Source organism: Mercenaria mercenaria, chromosome 6 (genome assembly GCF_021730395.1).
Source record: "Mercenaria mercenaria strain notata chromosome 6, MADL_Memer_1, whole genome shotgun sequence".
Lineage (NCBI taxonomy): Eukaryota > Metazoa > Mollusca > Bivalvia > Venerida > Veneridae > Mercenaria > Mercenaria mercenaria.
The window spans coordinates 2,710,884-2,723,475 of record NC_069366.1 but is presented as its reverse complement, the minus strand read 5'-3'; the positions used below and the strand labels follow the sequence as shown (position 1 = coordinate 2,723,475).

General features: G+C 35.3%; 1 protein-coding gene across 1 annotated transcript in view; it reads right to left on the bottom strand.

Annotated features, from left to right (window-relative positions):
* Positions 1-12,592, bottom strand: part of LOC123549845 (NXPE family member 3-like) — a 170,636-nt gene that overhangs the window by 110,211 nt on the left and 47,833 nt on the right. The gene's annotated exons all lie outside the window — the stretch shown is intronic.

The following is a 12,592-nucleotide window of genomic DNA, read 5'->3' as shown; positions in this document are numbered from 1 at the left end:
TTGTTGTGTAGTTATTGCTATTAGAAAATGATCGTAGTTTGGAACTGATTTCGAACTACTACGGGGGATTAATTTCAAGTTAACGCAGCTGCAACTAGCACTGCACTTCTTTGATATAACACTCTAAAACCTTGCAAACTTGAGTAAACACTTAAGATAATACATTTCTCTCAGGACAATACCAAACCATAATTTCTGAATATGGAACACTTGAATCAGTTAACCATGGAAACAGACGCAAACTGTTATATAAGACGACATTATTAGGAAACTTGAATTAACAAAAAAAAAAATATTTAGATCGTGTGTAGCATCATATAAAATCTATTTGCCCTTTACAAACTTTACAATAAGCTGGTGACAAAACAGTAAAGGCATTTAGTGATTTTAAAAGTTGCTTTACTTTAAGCGCAATATTAATTGGTAAATAAATACTATTTTATGATTAGTTTGTGTAACCCTGGTAATATTATGGTAGAACTTTCTTTTAATGGTAGATCAAACATAATATTATTTTAGATACTTGCAATGCTGCGCACCGTCCTATATCCGTCCCTGTTAATATTTTGTTGTCCTGGTTATTGATCTGTGACGTCATACGTACATGTATTTGTCTGCCTAACTGTTGTATATGGCTAACTTTATTATTATCAAGGGTGGAGCGCTGTATGAAAGTAGTTGTGAGTGAGAGTTCACTAAATTTCACGTGCCTGACCCCACATAACTTTTCTAACCCCGCGAAATATCTAATTCCCACCAAACTAACATCTCTTGGGCATTCTTCTCTAGCTGTTTCTAGTGTATGGACTGATTTTGCAATCAGGTCCGATTAAGATAAAACTTTATTAAATTTATATAAAGTGTATACTTGGATACAGGATTCACAAATGGCTGCCCGACGAGGAAAGGTGGTAAACTAACAGAGCCGAAATCCTGAAAACAACCAGCACAGGATCTGTGGTGCAATACTGGCCCCGATGCAAACTCCGAAGACAGCATTTTTTCACCTCAGGTACCGAGACGTCGGTGACTCCCCGTGAACCTGTGTTTCACGTCATCTACGCTGCTGAGAAGTTTCATTTGTTTAGTGCACTAATGCAAAGTAAAATCTACTGCATTACCGGTATTTTCATACCTGTTTCTTCATAAATGACTGGATTTGTTTTTCCATTTCATTTCATCGCCAAATACGTATTTTCAACCAGGAGAATGCCAAGGAACTACAACATCGCGCGGAGGAACACTGTGTTATGTGGTTGTGTGAACTATTTTTTGAGTGTTTTCTTGTTTTATTTTATGTGTATCTGTTTTAAATGTTTATATGTGGATTAAGGATGGAAATGTAAGTTATTTTTCTAAACTATCTGCTAAAATAAGGTTTTAGTAGTTTGCTATTGAGTGGCGTTCTTTGTTCAGTCTGTACAGTTTAAAAGTAGTCCAAGTTTTCGTGAAAAGATTTAGGAATGTTTTCACGTGATTTCTAAAATTGTCGCCATTTTTGTTCTAAAGTTAGGCATTTTTTTTCTGCGTTGTAAAATACTGATCAATTTGTTCGGCACACACGTGAAAGTAAGACACTTTTAGACGTAGAAGTCATTTTGTAGTTCTTTTCTATCATTTAGATATTTTTTTGGTATTTCTCGGAAAGTGACATATTTTCAGGACTTGTCAAATTGAAGCTGACAGTTTTTTTGTGTGTGTTGTTTTCTTTAAAATACAAGGGAATTTTAAGACCACTCACATTTTATTATTAAATTTGTAAGTTCTACATCCAATTCCAAGCTTTTATAACCAATCTGGTTGATAGATGGATTAGATTATAGAAATAGAGGTTGTGTATTGACATTTATTAATTACGTGAAAGCGAAAGTAGAAATTTTGTTGAGACAGATCAGGGTCAGAAATTATTTTTTTTAACTAGTACCGTATATATACAAATAAGGGTGCATTTTTCTAAAACCTGGTTTCGACATAAAAGTTCGATTACCAGAACAATTAGGGATATTTCCATTACTGTCTTTTCACCCAAATTGCATGATCACTTTGCACTGTTCACATTAAAATTTATTGCATCCGGCAACATTGAATCGAGAGAGAGCAGTTTTACAGGTTGTCATGTTGTAAAAAAATATTATTCTATACAATATTATTTGTGTTTTATGTGTCTGTGTTATATGTACCTAGAAAATCTTCCTATACTTTGGCCTGCCAGCGTGCGTTTAGTGAAATATAATTTTGGTAAATATATTCGTTGGATCTACAAGGGTGTAAATATTATACCAAGCACGGTATTAACTTTACCCTTTACAGCTGAAGTTTACAGAATGTGTTGTTGATTAATATTCTATTTCAGAAATCATAGCTTTCCTGCAGTTCCCAGGATAGAGTACAGTATATAGCATTGTGAATTTGAACAGTATTTAAATTAATTTCACTGTAAGATTTAGTGATATCTTTGCTATGCAAATTAATTTTAAAAGAAGGCAGTAAATGTAAGATTTTAGCTAGACTATATAAACTTTCTGTCAGAAATATAAAGAGATCTGTCTGGAAACAGCTTTTACAGAGATACTTTAGTAAATTTTGACTTTATTTAAATAAATTTCAAAGAGTGTCCGCTTAATTGGTGAATTTATTTCGCGAATAAAGTTAAATAAAATAAACTTTCATCGGTGTTATTCAGAGTAATTGAGAAGCAGTTTATTTCAGGATATAATCTTGAACTAAAGCCAGTCTATGATAAACACAGAAGTGATATTTATTTACCGTTCAATTGTGGAGTGACAGTAGTATAGATCATTTGACCTAGTTATTGGAGAAGAGTGTAGCCTCAATTTATTCACCTAGATTATTGCTGTGCTTTAAATTTTGTGTTCATTATTTTGACTTTCACTAAAAAACATTGAAATTATAAAAGAAACATAGTATTGTGTACATCCTTACTCAGAGTACTTTATTGCCCAATTATTTAGCATTTTTTTATTCCCTTTTTGTCATATTTTACTATGTACAGTTTCTGAAAGTTTGTTTTCAGTTTGTGTTGTGAAATTTAAATGATTTAAATTTCGACAACTATATATATATATTATCCGTGTACAGTTTGATAACATGTTTCGTATGTCGTGAATTTTCGTGTATACTTCTTTGTGTCGCGACGTGAATTTTGTTTGACGTGCTTCATTTTTCATTTACTTTAGTACTTTCATTTAAGTACTTTAGTACTTTATTTTCTGTACTTCCTTATTTTTTGCATAGTACTTAAGTTGTACTAGGGAACCCAGTTTTTTTAATGTTTTGGAATTTTGGGGATAAGTACTTCTGTATTTAGTACTTTCAAGTTCGTACTGAATTTTAGTACTGTGTTTAGTACTTTGGGATATAAATTTTGTACAGAGTTTCATATTATCACAGTTTTGGAAGGTGGGACATCAGTTCGACTTTGATATTTGTTCTCAACACCCCTGTGTATTATAATAATGTTTTTTTTTTGTGATTCTGCCATACATTCATATTTGAAATGGCTGATGGAGAGTCAGCTTCCTCTCAGACTTCTTTGAAGTCAATACCCACAGGAATGTCTACAGAGCAATTGATGGAGATGGTTGAGAAACGGTTCAACCTTTTACCTAAGGATGCTCTTATTCAACCTCCCCAACCGTCTCGACTTACGAGCTTTATTGGAATATTACAAGGTGACCAGCAGTCCCAGAATACTGGTGCAATTCCTAAGGTGCCACCACACACAACTGCTTCTTCTGGGCATGCTTCTTTTCATCTTGGGCAGTCATCAGACCCTCATACTTCTTCCCCTTTTATATATCCTCCCACATTGCCAAACTTTGTTCCTACTTTTCCCAAGATAGCCATTTTTTATGGAGATGAACCTGTTGGGAAAGGAGAAGTACCTTTTTTGATGTGGCGGTATGAAGTTCAGTGCCTTATTGCAAACCCAGAAATTACTTCTGCCCAACTTATGCAAATTGTTAGAGGTTCTCTTAGAGGTTCTGCACGGATGATGATCATTCCATTAGGGCAACAGGCAACAGTTGATCAAATATTGGAGAAACTTGACACTTTATTTTCAGAAGCATCAACAAAAGAGGATTTGATGACTGAATTTTTTAATGTATCTCAGCATCCTCATGAAACAGTCACAGCATATGCTTGTCGTCTTGAAACTTTGTTGCAGCAAATCATTTCTAAAGGCCAGTTGCCAGGCTTGGCAAGAAATGATATACTAAGGCACAAATTTTGGACCGGTTTGTTCTCAGATATGCTTCGGCTTCAAACCAGACACAAGTATGATTCTTTGACTGACTATACTTCTTTGCTGCGAGAAATCAGGAAAGTTGAGAAAGAGATTCTCCATTCTTCAACTGGTACTGTTCAGCAACCTACTCCTTCTACACCAGCGCCATCCAAGAATGTTCATGCTAAACATACTCCTGTGTATGCATAGTTCTGAACTTCATCATGGAAAAGAAGATGGCATTCAAACTTAATCAGATGGAAACTAAATTAGATCAAAAGATAGATTCTAAATTCAACTTGATTTTACAGAAGCTGGATAAACAACCACAACAACAACCCCATAGACAACAACAACCTTTTCCACAACAGCAACATTTTTCTCAGCAACAACAATACCAACAAGACTCATGGAAAAATGTATGGGTGATATGCATCTGCGAGAATGTTTAATCTTCCTCGATGACATTTTGATCTTTTCTTCATCTTTCGAGGAACACATATCTAGAATCGAGTCTGTTTTTCAACGTCTAGATCAATACAATTTGAAATTGAAACCTTCAAAATGTGAATTCTTCAAACAGTCTGTCACTTATTTAGGTCATGCAATTTCAGACCAAGGTATTTCAACTGATCCAGGCAAAGTCTCTGCTTTTAAGGATTGGCCAGTTTGTACAGATGTCAAATCCCTTCGTCAGTTTCTCGGGTTTAGAGGATATTATCGCAGATTTGTGAAAAACTACGCCCAGATCGTAAAACCTTTGAATTCCCTACTTGAAGGACATGGATTCAACACAAAGAAATCCAAGAAATCCAAAAAGCCAAAGAACAAGAAACCAGCAGAATGAACATGGGGCGAAGCTCAACAAACTTCATTTGATACAATCAAAGACCGTATGACATCCCCACCAGTATTAGCTTATGCAGACTATTCGCTGCCTTTTATTTTGCATACAGACGCATCGTCCCTTGGCTTAGGCGCAGTCTTATACCAAGTACAAGACGGTAAGGAGCGTGTTATCGTTTATGCATCACGCAGCTTAAGGCCCCCAGAGCGTAACTATCCCGCCCATGAATTGGAGTTTTTAGCACTCAAATGGAGCGTCACGGATAAATTCCACGATTTTTTGTGTGGAAATGAATTCAAAGTTGTGACAGACAACAATCCATTAACCCACATCAAAACATCTGCTAAGATTGACGCTACAGGTCACCGGTGGCTTGCAGAATTGGCTAACTACAATTGTACTATTGAGTATAGAAGTGGTAGCCAAAATGCAGATGCAGATGGATTGTCCAGAAGATGCATCTTTCAGGAAGAACTAGCAGCCATTTTTCATGCCGCCATCGGTTCTACTTCCCTTGTTGATTGTGTTTCAAATTCGGCAGTTCCTCATTCGGCCGGTGAGGAGATGTTTGAATCTGATCATATCAATAAGATAGAGTGGAAGTCAGAGCAGAATGCAAATTCTACTATTTCTAGAGTGATTGACCTCCTCGAAAGCGGTTTTCCTACAAGGGAGAGAGGATCTGAGACCGCCGCAGTACAGCGTTTCCACAGAGAGAGTAACAGACTCCATCTGGACGAGGGAATTCTGTACCGAACCGCTTTCTTGGATGGCCAGTCAGTTCGTCAATTAGTTATACCAACATCTTACCGGAATCTTGCATTGAAATGTATCCATGGTGATGCCGGCCACCGAGGTAAAGAGAAAACCCTTTGGTTAGCCAGGCAGCGTTTTTATTGGCCAGGCTTAGAACAGGATGTTAACCATTTTATCGAAAATTGTGGTCCCTGCATCAGACGCAAAACCCCTCCCAAACCTTCTGTGGAATTGATTCCGATTTTAACTTCTAGGCCCATGGAGCTTGTTTGTACAGATTTTTTGAAATTCGAGCACAGTAAAGGTGGAGTAGAGAATATCCTTGTGATTGTAGATCACTTTACCGGGTTTTGCTCAAGCGGTACCTTGCCGCAATCAGACAGCTCATACGACAGCTAAGGCATTGTATGATCACTTTTTCCGGATTTACGGAGAGACTGCACATTGACCAGGGTCGTAATTTCCTTAGTAAAACCATCACAGAACTGTCGAGCTCATCGGAATCCGTAAAACACACACAACGCCTTACCATCCTATGGGTAATGGTTCTGCTGAACGTTTCAATGCTACACTATTGCGTATGCTTGGAACTTTAGAAGATTACCAGAAAAGTGACTGGAAGAACTACATCGCTCCTCTTGTCTAAGCATATAATGGCACAAAGAGTGATGCTACAGGTTTTTCGCCGCACTTTCAAATGTTCGGGTGGCATCCCCTTTTAGCTGTGGATGCATTCCTAGGAACCGATCCACAAGACCTCGGTGAGAACACACCGACTGCATATGCAGCCAAACTCCAGAACCGGCTGGAGTTTGCATACAGAGCCGCTGCCAGAGAAGCCGGAAAACAAGCTGCTAAGAACAAAGACCAGTATGACAAGCGAGTCCGAGAAACCACCATAGAAGTTGGAGACAGGGTGCTGGTGAAGAAGGTTGGCATAAACGGGACACACAAACTAGCAGACAGATGGGATCGCGACCCTTATGTCATACTAGCAATGCTAAATCCAGACATACCAGTGTACCGGGTACAACTTGAGAATGGCAAAGGACCAGTTAGAATCCTTCACAGGAATATGCTCCTTCTATTCAACAGTGTTCCGGTGGACTTACCTGAACAATCTAGGACAGGCCCAATCTGCAAAGATTCAGCCAAGACTCCCCCTAGAAGGACCAGGCAGACTCACCCAGCAGAATCCAAACCAGTCTCCTGTTCTGAGAGCTCTGAGCCAGAAAGTGAAGTAGAGCGTTACAGACCTCCACACCGTAGACCTACGAATCAGCCAGGTTTATTACCAAAGACTACGCCTAGCATTTCTACATCTACTGGAAGGCAGATACCAGTTCCAGCCCATAGACGTATGTCCTTATCGAGATTCTTCTTTCCAGCATTCTTTGAGTGTGAACCCAGAAGTTTCACAACTTCCGGTCCCAGAACTTTCTGCCTCCAACTCAATCCCAGCAGAGGATCCTATACACTCAATTATAGACCAACCTAGCATTGATACTGCCGAAACCGTCCGTCCGCAAAGATCACCATGTCCTAGCCGTTCAAGAAGAGCTCCTGTACGGTATGGTGAATGGGTGGCCCCTATTTCCGCAGCACCGAAATATGAAGATGTTGTGTACTATGTGTAATTTGTCACAAACTGAGTCCAGTATTTTATCTTTTAAAAATGTTGTATATTGAATTATTTCTGAAAAATTCAATTCATACAGTGTGTGCAGGAATATTGCATATATGTTCTCTCCTGTTTTCTTTACAGAAACAGATATAGCTTGAAGATATATGAATTCAGTTTCATATTGCTTTATATGAAAATTAATTAATTTGCTATTGCACATAAACTGTTAAATGTATAGATTTTATAATGATTGTCTTGCTATTTTATTTTGTAAGAATAAAATATTGTACCCATATATATGAAACATGTTCTTTAATTCATTAAAGAGGCATTATTATCACAGTACCTTTAAAATATTTTCCTATAGAGACCTTTTATATGACCAGATCAAATTTTTGTCCATTTCTGAAGTACAGTCCAATACCCTTTAAAAATCATTACTTCAGTACCTTGAATTAGTACCTTGAATTAGTCATTAAGATTTGATACGTTAGATAACTATTAAATAATTTTAACTTTCAGCCAGTACCTTTAACATAACATATAAGCATAAGTACCTTTAAAAACATATTTAGAGTTACTACCTTTAATTGTTCCATTAAGACTTTGTATTATTAATTTAATTTCAGGCACATTGATGATAATGCCGTTTGCGGTAATAAAACTTCAATTGAATGCCGCTTTAATTTTTCATATTCTTTTGAAATTAATTATACCGTTTTTTTTTTTTTCAGATTTCAGCAGTTTTACTTTCTTAGAAAGACCCCTTTAGTGATTTTCATAGGACATAGTTATTATTGATAACTATGCAGTGCACTTGGAATTTATTTTCTTTGTATATATATTTATTTCATAATTGTGAAATAATTTTCACAATATTCAGTGTAAATATTTTGCATTGCATTAATACTAATTATTTTTTACTTGTTACATATATAAAGTTTGAAATGTCAGGAGCCATTTATCAAAAGGGGGAAATGTGAAACCCTGGTTATATTATGGTAGAACTTTCTTTTAATGGTAGATCAAACATAATATTCTTTTAGATACTTGCAATGCTGCGCACCGTCCTATATCCGTCCCTGTAAATATTGTATTGTCCTTGTTATTGATCTGTGACGTCATACGTACATGTATTTGTCTGCCTAACTGTTGTATATGCCTAACTTTATTATTATTAAGGGTGGAGCGCTGTATAAAAGTAGTTGTGAGTGAGAGTTCACTAAATTTCACGTGCCTGAGCCCACATAACCTTTCTAACCCCGCGAAATATCTAATTCCCGCCAAACTAACATCTCTTGGGCATTCCTCTCTAGCTGTTCCTAGTGTATGGACTGATTTTGCAATCAGGTCCGATTAAGATAAAACTTTATTTTATAAGTTTTACAACTTATTAAATTTAAATAAAGTGTATACTTGAATACAGGATTCTGGTAATTATTATTTTCTTATATCAATTGTTGTGATTTTGAATTCCTGTAATAATAATCAATTGATTGCATTTTGCATTTTTTATGAGTATTGTGTGCATATTTTCATTAGTCTTATTATTGTTACAGGCTCTTACAGTAATTCTTTACTGTAAACCACCTTAATAAAGTACAATATTTAAAACCCTAAGGCTATATTTCTTTATAGATGACCCCGGCTACATTTGTATATAAAGCAAAAGTTTATTTTTGGTTGGGTTTAACGTCGCACAGACACATCTTTACAGCTTTGATGGTAGAGGAAAACCCCAGGTGCCCCTCCGTGCATTATTTCATCACGCCCGGGCACCTGGGTAGAACCACCGACCTTCCGTAAGCCAGCTGGATGGCTTCCTCACATGATAATAAAATCTTTAAAAAGATCCTTTGGAAGCAAAGAATGCAACCAAGAAGAATAATATCAGACTCGGTTTCATTGAGTCTGTCCATGAGAGTTGAATGGACTCCATGATCCCAAAGGACCAGAAAATATAACAACACTGAATCCAAGTACAGGGAGACTTTTTACAGCCGCCACACGGCACTTAAAGATTGCTGTTGTGATGGTTAATGAAATCTGTAAATAATCTTTAAGAAGCAAAGAATGCAACCAAGAATAATAATAGCAGACTTGGTTTGATTGAGTCTGTTCGTGAGAGGTAAGAAATGTGCAACACCTCTCAAAGTATCATAAATCGTAAACTGTGTTTTTAAATAAAGCCAAACTATTTTTGTATAAAATAATGTCCTGAAAACCAATAAGCATATCTTCATAATAAATCATGTCGTTTTAAAATTCAGCTATATACCTCTTCATTTTTTGGTTATATTAAACTTGTACATCCATACGGTAGTAATGCCTCATCTATCATTCTTCGCAGCAAAAGGCGCGAAGTATTTGTGATAACTTTTTTAGTACAATGCATGTCGGAAATGACGACGTTTTCCTTTCAATTTGCAAAATTGCAAATTTCTATTTTAAATGTCTAACTAAGTCCATAATAATGACATCAGATTTAAAATCACATATGAAAGAGAAAGTTTCACCAGAAGAAAGGATTTAGTAAATAAATCTACGTTATTTTTGAACAGCTCTCGTATCTGTTTTGGTGGAAGTTATAATTTTTGCGTTTAGATGTTAAACTTCAAAAGCATTTAAAATGTAAGAGTAAGTGCATATAAAGTACTCATTGAGAAAGGATATGTAACTCTAAATACGACTCAAACAAATAGTACGTAAATTACCAAGAAGGTAAATACCTTCTTCAAACAACTGTATAGATATTAATAAAAATGTGCACTTCAAACAGAATGGCTGTGACTATTCGCACTTTAAAGCATATCTGTTTTTTTTTTTTTTTTTTTTTTTTTTTTTTTTTTTTTTTTTTTCTATTTTGTTGTTGATGTTGTTGTTGTTATTGTTATTGTTATTTTTTTGTTGTTTCTTTTTTTTGTCATTTGTACAATTGCACAATTTTATATGAAAGGTCCTCTCAATATTGTCGGAAGATAAAATGCATGTGTCTTAAATCATAAATTGGTAATTTTCGCTGCATGATTACAAAACGCGCAGATTGGTTATTTGCCCGAAACATTTTTGTAAAATCATTTTAAAATTGGAACTGCTGTTTCTGACAAGACTATTGCTTACGTTTCAAATATATACATATTGAGAAAACATGGCCACACCCCTGGTGGTCATGTTTTTATGATGAATCAAAATGATCTTGATAAAGCTCACACAAGGACCATTTATGTGAAATTATGTTCAAATTGGGCCTGCAGTTTCATACAAGAAGACTCCACAAACAGTTTTCACAATATACCTATAAGAAAAAGTGACCACGCGCTATGATAAAATATTGACCAGTTTTGAAAGAGGGTCACACAAGGACCATTTATGTGATATTTATGTGATATTATTTTCAAATCGGACCACCAGTTTCTTACAAGAAGATTTTTACATTTTTCGCAATATACCTATCGGATAAAGAGACCACGCCCTTTGGCATCCGTATTTTTGAGGAATCGGAATAATTTGAACACTACTGGTTAATGATTACAAAAGGATCAATTTTGTGAAATTATTTCAAAATCGTTTTATACGATAAGGTGTTTTAAAGTTTCCACAATATACATATATCGGGAAAAGTGACCATACCCTCAGAAGGCCATGTTTTTCTACGAATCAAAACAATTTGAACATTTTTTGTAGAAGATCACACAAGGACTATTCGTGTGAAATTATTTTAAAACCGTGCAAGCAGTTTCAAATTAGGTCAGCAGTTTCTTACGAGAAGAATTTTAAAGTTTCCACTATATACATATTGGGAAAAGAGAGTACGCCTCCTGGCGGCCGCGTTTCTTAAAGAATCTGAAATATTTGAACAATCTTAGTAGATGATCACACAATGACCATTTGTGTAACTATTCTAAAATATCTGGTTCGCGAGGTTTGATATTCTAGGGCTGTGTTTGTGGTGCTCTGTGTGCTTCCGAGAAATCTACCCTTACCTATTACCTTCATTTGTGTTCATTTGTAATACGTGAGTCCGACTAAATTTTCGTTGTAAATATAAAATAAATGTGAGCCAAGTGTATCTAACCAACATTTATGTACACGTTGCAGGTAAGGAGTCAAAATATTGAGTTAGACCTAATAGATACAACGCTCTTTCCGATACGATGTTATTTGTTTTTATCAGTGACAGAAAGACCTTTTACAGGTTTTTAAGGTAGCAACATAAGTATATGATAAAGGAAACAACAACGGCAATTTGAGTGTAACGTTTTTATTTGTCTCAGATTTAGGTCTGTGCATCAAAAATTTAAACTTAATGCAACTCAAACATTTGTTGTTTTTTTTTTTTTTTGCGTTGATGTTTTGTTTTTGTTGGGATAAACGTCACTTCACACAATTAAAGTCATTTTATCGACTTTCCAGCTTTTTCAAAAACGCCTTTTGTGAGTTACAATTATTAACAAAGTACATTTTCTATACTATTGAACTTACTACTGCAAAAACACATTTCTTTTTCCGAGCCAAAATTTTATGAATTTCGTGATTTTTAAGCGTCTGGTATCAACCATTTCGCAGTATAAATAAATTATCGGAAGTCCAAGATTAGTGAGACAGACTTAAGTCTATTGTTTGATGTACGCCTACGAAGTCTTAATGTTTACATCCATATGGCCGATGAAAATATCGCAAAAGAACACGCGACATTTATGAATTATTGATTCATTTAAATTAATCGCTGTACAGTTGTTTACAGTTATAGCATCCTGTATATTCAAATACTTTTTGCATATGTCAGCTTTCGGCTTTTACGACAAAAAAAATTTTCGGCATGCGCTTTATTCATATTTCATTGACTCAATTAATCACAAAGCAATTTTTTCGACTTTCCTTTATTCTAATACGTTTCAAAGTCTAAAAATAGTACTCATTTTTGTCAACCGATTTAATTCAGTTCTTACAATAAATTGTATTCTTTTATAGTAACAAAATGATAATGATTATTATAATTACTACTATTATTGTCATTATTATTATCAGTTTCAATATTATCATTTATTCTAACAATACTGTTACTCATTTTAACAAACTGAAAAGTTCTTAATTCCAAAGTGCCGAATGCAATAAC